The 9,694-nt window shown below is 40.7% G+C and overlaps 1 long non-coding RNA gene across 1 annotated transcript; it reads right to left on the reverse strand.

Moving 5' to 3' along the window:
• Positions 1-4,311: 4,311 nt before the first annotated feature.
• Positions 4,312-6,637, reverse strand: LOC139669931 (uncharacterized). The gene is made up of 2 exons (XR_011697345.1): positions 6,377-6,637; positions 4,312-6,065 (listed from the first exon to the last, which is right to left on the reverse strand). It is a non-coding gene; the product is annotated as an uncharacterized lncRNA (long non-coding RNA).
• Between the last annotated feature and the right edge of the window lie 3,057 nt (positions 6,638-9,694).

Raw genomic sequence — 9,694 nt, forward strand, 5'->3', positions numbered from 1 at the left:
ACTTTTAAGCTCTTAAGAAAGGGGGGAGGAGGGGGGGCAGTTTCTGTTATCTTTCAGTTTTCACAGATACCTTTCCTGAGTGACCAGAAACATTCCTGTGCAAAACTAACAAATCAAGAGAAATTATTAAAATTCTGTTAAATAAAATATTACCTGATTGCAAACTATATTTATGTACCTTTAGTGATTGTGTATGTTAAGAATTTCTCAGGAGACCCTCTTCAAGAAATATGAAATGGACTGTTTAAAGTGTTGCTAACCCCCCTCCCAGCAGTCTGGGTAAAAGAAAAGCCTACCTAGAAAGCTCCTGAGAGAAAAAAATAGACTTCAGAACCTGTGAAACCCACTATCCTCAAATTCACTTGACACAAGTTGTTGAACTTTTCATAAGTATAATGACATTAACACAAGCTTTTATTTTAAAATAGCCGCAGTCTTAAACCTTTATTAAGTATTTTAGTAGTGTGAAATAGCAGTGTAAATATTTTATGTAAGCAGTAGCTGTGTACATGTTAGAATTTGGTTTAATTATATGTTGTATTACTAAAGTAAGAAATGTCGGTTTCGAGCTCCCCGGGTTCCGGCGTGAGAATCACGATGTAACCTCCACGGGAGTATGATCAGTGTTCTGATTTATTCTTTACATTACACACGCACATATCGCATATTCTCTCAGTCTACGAATAGTACAGGAGTATCATTGGCCTATGGCTAGGGCGTGCTACCAGCTGGATTGGTGCTTTTCTCAAAACTATGCCTTTCTGTATCAATGTGTTTACCTGCTTCTCCTGGCAGCTGCCGCATTCTTTCTATTGTTTACTGCTCTTCTTGAAGCAGGCTCAAGGATACAGAGGCCCCGTTTCCCTCTCCATGGCCTGGGCTGTGCACAAAAACTTTCAAGTTCAAATTTCTTCCAACATATTACAATGTACCTGAATTGCAAAACTAGCATAAATTTTAACCTGTTTAAAGAAATGCTAAGACACCTAAACAAAATGACTCAGCACATGCTATGGCAAATTAAACATGATATTAAAAGTATTAAAACTGTCTTAACCAAAGTTAAACAAGTAAAGACCTACCACTGGTGAGACATTTTTATAAGTTATTTGCCCACCGTCTCACAAGTCTTTAAACTCCCTGGTACACTCAATCATAGCGGCAGCAATAATCTTTCTGGCACTGCACAATGTGTAGCTATAATACAAATTAAGCACTAAAGCCAGAACAACAGCAGTGATATTAGCAATGGTACATGTGTATCAAACCCCAATAGCATTAAAACTGAATGAAAGACTTCATATACTTTGAAACACAGCTGGGACTGAAAATCCCTAGTTTTGTGAAATTTCTAATTCTGCTTTTCAAAATGTTGTTTGCACAGCAAAGTCTCTGAACAGCATAAAGTGCTAGAGTCGCTTTGTTCTGGTACAAATTGTCCAGTAGTTATAGGAACTAGTGTACTATGGGTTAGAAGTCATAAATTAAACTAAGCTAGACACTTCAATAGGATGAAATGGTAAAAATCAAGATTTTGGAGAGTTGAAGCCAAGGTTTTACAAGGTTGACAGGTCATGTCACTGAACAAAGAAAAGGCAGAAATCCAACGGTGAAGAAGACGCTTTGAGACCACCCGAGGGATGAAGTCAGGAGACCACTACCCAAATTCCAAGCCAAAAGGAAAGCTCTGCCCACGTTTTTGCCCAGTCATTAATATGGAAATTACAAGGTGTTAACCATGAACTTAGGCTTATTTTACTTGAACAAGTTTTTGCCCAGTACGAACTGGCTTTGCCTCCAACATTATCAATAAATACTTTGCTGCTATTAGAATACAAAACTTTCTCTTAGCAGTCACTTTTTCCAGCATTTTCACTTATCAGGGTGCCTGGCTCAGGAGTCGCCTCCACTGCCTGCTGTGGTCTGTGTGCAGGGCAGTAGGAGCTGGGGACACAAGAGATGGGTGGGGTGAGAAGTGCTGGGCTCCTCCCTGGTGGTGGAGAGGAGGGGAAAGGAGGTACCTGTACGGTGCAATGTACTGGGTGACACAGCCAGCCTCCTTGGCACAGGGCAGGTGGAAGCTCAGGTCACACTCCATTTCACAGCAGGTGATGGTGGCCCCGCTCTGGCCACAGATGAAGCAGCGCTGGAAAGAGCACAGCAGCCCCATCAGCAGCAGCCCTGGGGTCTCCTCCTGGTCCCAGAGCTGTTGGCAAGGGCAGGTCTTCCTTTCTTGGGGTCTGGGCTAAGCTCCAGCAAACCTCGCCTGGTACAAATCTCCCCGCTCATGTCAGGCTCTCACCTTCTGTGCCAGCCGGTGGACAGCCAGTAGGATATCCTTTGGGAGAAAGCCCAGGAATCCTACCCGCTCATTCCCTTGCTGATGAAGGAGAGTGGCAAAAAACTGCAGGAAAGACGATGCGCTCGTAAGGACAGAGTGGCAGGGACTGCGTGTTGGAAAGCTGGAGGGAACCCAGAGAGCAACTCACCAGGCAGAACATGTGGGCACAGAGCCCACATCTCTCAAGTTTTTCCCCACAGATGTCCGGATCAGCCTCTGATCGTTTACACAGCAGGCATGCTGGAAGGGAGAGAGTCAATGGCACCAGGAATGGCACCTCTGCAGGGCTGGGGACAGCATCCCTGTGGGACTGACCCCAAGGGCTGCTCTGTGCCTGCCTGGATGAAGGACAGGGCTGGAGGCCTTGGAGAGGATGGGCCATTGTGGGCACAGGTGTCCCAGCAGGTGCCTCCTGTCCCAGCTGGGCCCGGCTTGCTGAGCAAAGGAGGGCCCCAGCACCCAGATGGCTGGATGGCTCCTGCCTCCCCTGCCACCACTTCCAGCCCTGCACTGGCCATCCTTGACAGCCCCTCTGCCCGGCTGTGGGAAGGGCACTTTGGTCTCATCTGGGTCACTCACTCCGGGGGCTTCCTCTGTCCTGTCTGACATGGTGCGTCTCAGCGGTCAGACCCTGACACTGGAACACTGAGGTCTGCTCCAGACTCTTCTCTGCTGGCTCTGAAATAGGAGAGAGGCTTTTCCCCTCTCCCCCTTCTCTTGTCCAGTCAAGGAACACCACAGTCACCTTGAGATGCTCCTTTGCTGATTCTGAGAGGTGTGACGTGGGTGAGGTTGCAGCACAGGCTGAGAGCCTGAAACTGTGAGGCTCTCCCTGGGCAGCTCTATCCTCCTCTTCCTTCTCCTCCCGTTGTCAGGTGGCCTGAACCCAGAGTTGCCTTTGTACCCTTGGCCCCACAGGTCACATTGGCCACTGAGACATAAGCCACGTGCACCTGGAATATGGGCGGGGTTGGCCTCAGCCCCCCACCACCCACTGTGAGGCAGCCCCTCAGCAGCCGAGGGTCCAAGGCAGGTCCCGAGCCCTCCGTTGCCACAGAGTCAGGGCGGCTGCTGCTGCAGCAAGCGCAGGGGCAAATGCCAGGCCCTGGGGCGGCCAGCGAGGTTGGCACTGTTGGACGAAAATGCCGTTCAAGCAGTGCCACTCCAGGGCTCCAGCCCTGGCCAAGGGAAATCTCTGCTCCTGCCCCTGGCAGCAGGCCAGGGAAGGTGATTCCCCAGCAGAGGTGCCCGAGACTGGGAAAAGCCAACATCACTCCAGTCTCTGAACAGGGCAGCAAGAAGGAGCTAGGAAATGCCAGGCCCATCGGTGTCACCTCCTTCCCTAGGAAGATGACATCATCCTGAATGTCATCTCTAAGCTGGTGGAATAAAAGGAAAAATCATGCTTGACAGTCTCATAGCCTTCTATGCTGGAGTGAATGGATGGGTAGATGAGGAGACAGCAGTGGCTTTTGTTGGGACTGATGGGGTTAACAGCGGGTCTGATGAACCCCTCACTCCTATGGTAATCAATCTTGATTGAGCATTTTAAAGTGTACCCTTGGAACAGAGAAAAGCATGCAGGCAAAATAACAGTAAGTCAGTCAGAGAACGTATCAACAGCAGAACAGGATGGAAACGGCACAGGGGAAAGGGCAGGGACACCCTGTACCTTCCTGATGCCAGGGCAGACGGAGCTCATCAGTTTTCCTTTTCCCTGTCAGAGAGCCATGCTTCCCCAGGCCCTGGGAAATGCTCCTGTGCTGCCAAGGGCACTCACAGACGCTGCTTCGGCCTAAGGGACAGCACAACCAGCTGGGAATGTGGCAGCTGTGCTGCTCTGGACATAGGTAAGAGTCAAAACACTCGGGTACCCCTGGGCTAGGGCCAGGCTGGGCCTGGCAGCAGGTGCCCAGGAGGACTTGGAGACACTTGGCAGCAGAGGCCTAGGTAGACATAATACATATATATATGTATATATATAAAACCCTTTATTGAATACCATGCATATATATGTATATATGTATATGTATGTATGTATATGTGTACATATGTGTATTTATGTCTACATGTGTATATATGTATGTGAATATGAGTATATATGTGTATATGACTATATGTATGTGTGTGTATATATGTATATGTGTGCAAAATTGTACATGCATGTATGTGTGTGTGTATATGTATAGTATGTATATATGTTTATAGGTCTATGTATATATATGTGTGTGTGTTTGTGTATGTGTATATATTTACATTTATGTGTATATATATATGCATATATATTTATATATGTGTACTTATGTATCTGTGCATATGTATTTACATCTATGTGTGTATCTGTGTATATATGTGTATGTATGTGTACATGTATATATGTATATGCGTATATATGTACATATATATGTATATGTGTGTAAATATGTATATGTGTATCTATGGATTATGCATATGTATATGTGTATATGTAGATATGTATATAGGTGTGTATATATATGTCTATCTGTATACGTGTATATGTTTATATTTATGTATATATATGTACATATGTGTACGTATGTATAGATGTATATTTATGTATATTTATGTCTGTGTGTTTATCTGTATATGTGTATATGTGTATATATGTATATGTGTATCTACGTATATGTATTTACACCTATGGGTATGACTATATGTATGTATACCATGTATATATGTACATGTATGTGAATTTATATGGTGAAGTATGTGTATATATGTATAAGTATGTATACATGTGTATGTGACTATATGTATATGTATGTACATTTCTGTATATGTATACATGTATGCGTATCTATGTAGGGGTATTTATGTGTGTATGCATATGTGTATATGCATAGATATGTGTATAGGTGAATGTACACGTGTATTTGTATATGTGTATATGTTTTTATTTATATGTATAGGTATATATCTGTATATGTATGTATATTTATGTCTGTGTATATATGTACATGTATGTACGTTTGTGTATGTGTAAGTAGTGTATTTATGTATATAAATGTCTGTGTGTATATGCATATGTATATGTGTACATATGTATACATTCTAGACATACATACATGCGACTGTATGTATACATATGTGTGTACATATGAATGTATAGGTATGTATATTTATGTCTATGTGTGTATATATGTATCGATAGGTATATATGTGTATGCATATGTGTATACGTATAGGTATGTATATAGGTCTATGTATATATGTGTGTATTTTTAAATGTGCATATATGTATATATGTATGCACATATGTATATGTGTGTATATATATGTCTATGTGTGTATATATGTATGTACATGTATATATATGTGTGTGTATATATGTATGATATGTATATATGTGTGTGTATATGTGTATATGTATAGATACATATATAGGAGAATGCCTATGTGTCTATTTCTATATGTTTAGATTTATGTATACAGACATGCATATATAAGTATATATGTATGTCTATTTATGCCTAAGTATGTGTATATATGTATAATATGTATACATATGTATTTATGTTTATACATATAGATGTCTGTGTCTATATGTCTATGTATATCTACATGTATTTGTATACATCTGTATACATGTATATAGGTGTATGTGTATATGTCTGTGTATAGAGATGTATGTATATATGTATATGTACATTATATATGCCTTTTCATTAACTTCTGGGAAACTTTCAAGCTTCTTCTGGCATTCCTGAAAATATATAAAATATAACATAAAACTATGAATAAAATAATAATGATTAATACAAGTTTCTAAATTCACCTGTATCTTTACATACACTTAAGTAACTGGTCCTGTACATTACAGAGATTCACTAATTTACCTGACGGGACATCATAACATGATGTTATGCACACTTTTATACTACAGAAGTTTAGTTCCTCAGCAATTACAAAATTGCCAGCCTTTCTAGAGGTCCTGAACTAATTCTTCATGCAAATAAGCAGCCGTGTTCCCTCCTCATGCCCACAGTTACCAAAGAAGAGATGTTAAATACTCACCTCAATCAATAATCTTCGTCTATCTTCCCAACCATCTTGTTCTTCACTGAGATCCACTGATCTACAAAATAACTTTGGGCCCTCTGCCCAAAAAAGAACAAATTGATTTCCTTAAACACTTCTGAAAATGCTGCTGTTTGTAAAACTCATGAGCAAGACAGCAATCAAGTCAGAAGGTCTATTCTTCATATTCTTCCTATCATTCATAATCTCTTATCCCCCACAACATGATTGGCTCCAACAGAAATGCTCTGAATTACTGCCCTGTGTACTAAGAAAAACAAAAGGCAGCAGCAGTTAATATGCCAAGATAGAAATTGCAGTGAAATTGCACCTGTTTCATTAAGAGCACAGCACCATTACCCCACATCTCCCAAGAAAATTCATGCCTGCTGAGGACTGAGGTCTCACTTTCAACAGGGCCTGTAAATCAGACAGGCTGGAAGATTTCAGTGCACTAATTGTATGAACACAGCAAGACAGTTCATGACCGTTACCTCATATGTCTCAAGAAAAAAACATTATTTAAGACTGTCCTGATAAGTTACTGCATAAGATACCACAAGCAATTCTTGTTGTGGTCTGTGGAACCATTCGAGGCTGTGAATGTTTGCTCCTGTTTTGTTTGTTTTTAAATACAAAATTCACTATATTCAGAAGAAAAAAAATCCACATTAATTAGAATCAAGAACGATGTGGACATAAGTGGCTAATAAGAATATTCAACACTATGAATAGTAACACCAGAAGGAGAGGAAAAAATTAATGATGATATATATGCCTGAAAGGCATTTGTGATTTTTTTTTGGTAAGCCCTAAAAGGCCAGGTACATATTAGGCAATTCTCTGAAAAAAAATGGAAGCAAGACAGATGGTCAGCGTTTTTGTTACCAGCAGTTTGTCATGGGATTCTACCTCAATTTAGACCACAAATACGAATGAAAACTTGCAATTTATTTTTTTCCTTAAACCTCTCACCTGTGTTACAGAACAAATAACTAGACAGGACTTCTTCCCTGACTTTCAGTAAGACTTTTGAAAGAAACCAAAAAAGAAGTGACAGTGAGTAAGTTCTGCTGTACCTCTCAGTCGTTCATCGTCTTTGGAGAAGAAGAAAAATCTTGTACTTTCTCTTTGTGGCAAGCAAAGAAACCTGGACAAACACAAGGAAACTTTAACATCAAGAAAGTTACTGTCAAATTCCATTAATGCAAGTTAAAGCTGTAGTGCTTCAGAGAAACAGAATGCATGGAAGAACATTCCTTCACAGTAACCAAATATGGTCTCCTATAAAAAAGACCCTTTTATAAAAGAAAATTTACTATGTCTCTGACTTTTGGCCAAACCAAACCTGGTTTGGGTTGAACCAAAATTACCCACTTAATTTCTCCAGTGTTCAACCACAAACTCAGCTTTCATATTTTTTTACTCAAGGTCAAAGCAAATGGGCTGTTGGGATGTTTCACTGTTACACTCTGTGCAGCAAGGAATGGTTTTCCAGGATAACTTCCATTGCTCAGAGATGTGGAATGAAGACAGCAGTTTCCCAGGACCTGAGTGCTGCTATTAATATTCTCACAGCAGCAAATTACTACAACCAAATAGAAAACAAATACAACTTGCATTTCTTGATCCTTTTCAATTTCTGATGCCTCTGGTTCATCACCATCCTCAGAACTGCTGTCCTGGAAACGTGGATCTTCTTGCCATGTGACTTTTCCAGGTTTTATTGTTTCAAGGATGTAGGGCTCTGCAAGATTATCACAATTGAAATAAAAAATCAGATTATTCCTCTACTTGCCAGCAAAAAACCCTACTTCCCAGTGAAGAACTTACATTGGAAAAGCAGATTTAAGAAGGATGGAAACCTCCCCTCTTGGGCTTTCTGAACTACATCTTGGCTCAGGTATTTTTCACTTTGTTCTGGGGGTCTCTTTCATATCCTGAAACCTTTATTTACTGCATTCAGAACAGTGAATCCTTTCTGAAGTCAGTAAAAATGTGGGGGGCTTGTTTTTTTCTGGTTTCTTTTGTTTGTTTTAAATCTTTCATTTAACTTCACATGGTTGGTTTTGTTTCCTACCTTACTGACTGACTTAATTCAGTATGTTTTAATCTTGAGTGTGTAACACTTATATCCCCTATAGTCATGGGTCATTCAGTTTCAATTTTCTAAAGGTACAATAAGAAAATTAAGTAAATGATAAAGCAATCTTGAATGTTCTTGGTGTCAACTCCGGATTTGCTTTTGCTCATAATACTCCCATTATCACTCCTTTGATTTCAAATCTTATTGGGTTGTGTGAAACTTTGACTTGGCATATCACCTTTTTCCCTGTCTGAGAAATGTAGGGGATGACAACAACGTCCATCACTGTTTAAAAAAAACAAATAAATAATCGTTCTTTCTCAAAACATCCCTTTCAAGATTCCTGGGGCGCAAGCTGAGCTACCACAATCCTGGCAAGTGTAACTGAAGATCATAATGATTCTGCCTCATTACTCACTTTTGCCTCTGAAAATGCCCTGGATTCTGAATTCCTAGGCACTGTATTCCTGCACAGTGCCTGACATGAGCCATTCACTAGAAATTGCACTGTCCTGCTCTTACCTTCTTTTACACCTGACTTCTCTGTGTCTCCAAAGAAGGAAAACTTGAAACCACTCGGCTCCTGAGCTGTGTTACTCCCAGAGACAGGTTCCAAATGGTCAGGTGGGGCAGAGTCCTCTGCATCATCTTTGTCCCAGGGTATTTCCTCACGTTTCTCTGATTGGCTCTTTGAAGATCCAAATAAGTCTTTTAAATCAGCAGCAATATCATAATAGACTTCTTCAGACACTTGAGGCAGTTTCTCACTCTCTTCTTTCTTCTTCTTCTTCCTTTTAACTTTACTGAAATGGGATAGTTGGAAGACAGTAACACAACACAGCTGTTTTTAAAAGAAAGAGCCACTTTGCTCTTGATGTTTTCCTAAACTCAGCCATGCCCATTGATGAGGAGTTCACTTTTAAGGGAGAGAGCAGTGCAGGGGAAACATCTGAGCTTTGATTCTAAAGGCAGGAACAAGCCTCCTTTTTATTACCCACATCATTAAGGGACTTTTCACTTAACATGTGGTAGTTCATAAATGAAGATACTTAGGACAGATTTCTCTTCTGGCAAAAGAAATGTTAAGAGCTAATATGCTTTTTCACAGGATAAGAGCTAATACACTTGTCTCTTGAAAACTTCTCAAATCTTCAAGTCCATGACTTGACCTTTCTCACCTTCAGTGAGGACAGAAAATGGCATGCAGAGAGTAGATGGACTACAAAGAA

This window comes from Pithys albifrons, chromosome 3, assembly GCF_047495875.1.
Source record: "Pithys albifrons albifrons isolate INPA30051 chromosome 3, PitAlb_v1, whole genome shotgun sequence".
Classification (NCBI taxonomy): Eukaryota; Metazoa; Chordata; class Aves; order Passeriformes; family Thamnophilidae; genus Pithys; species Pithys albifrons.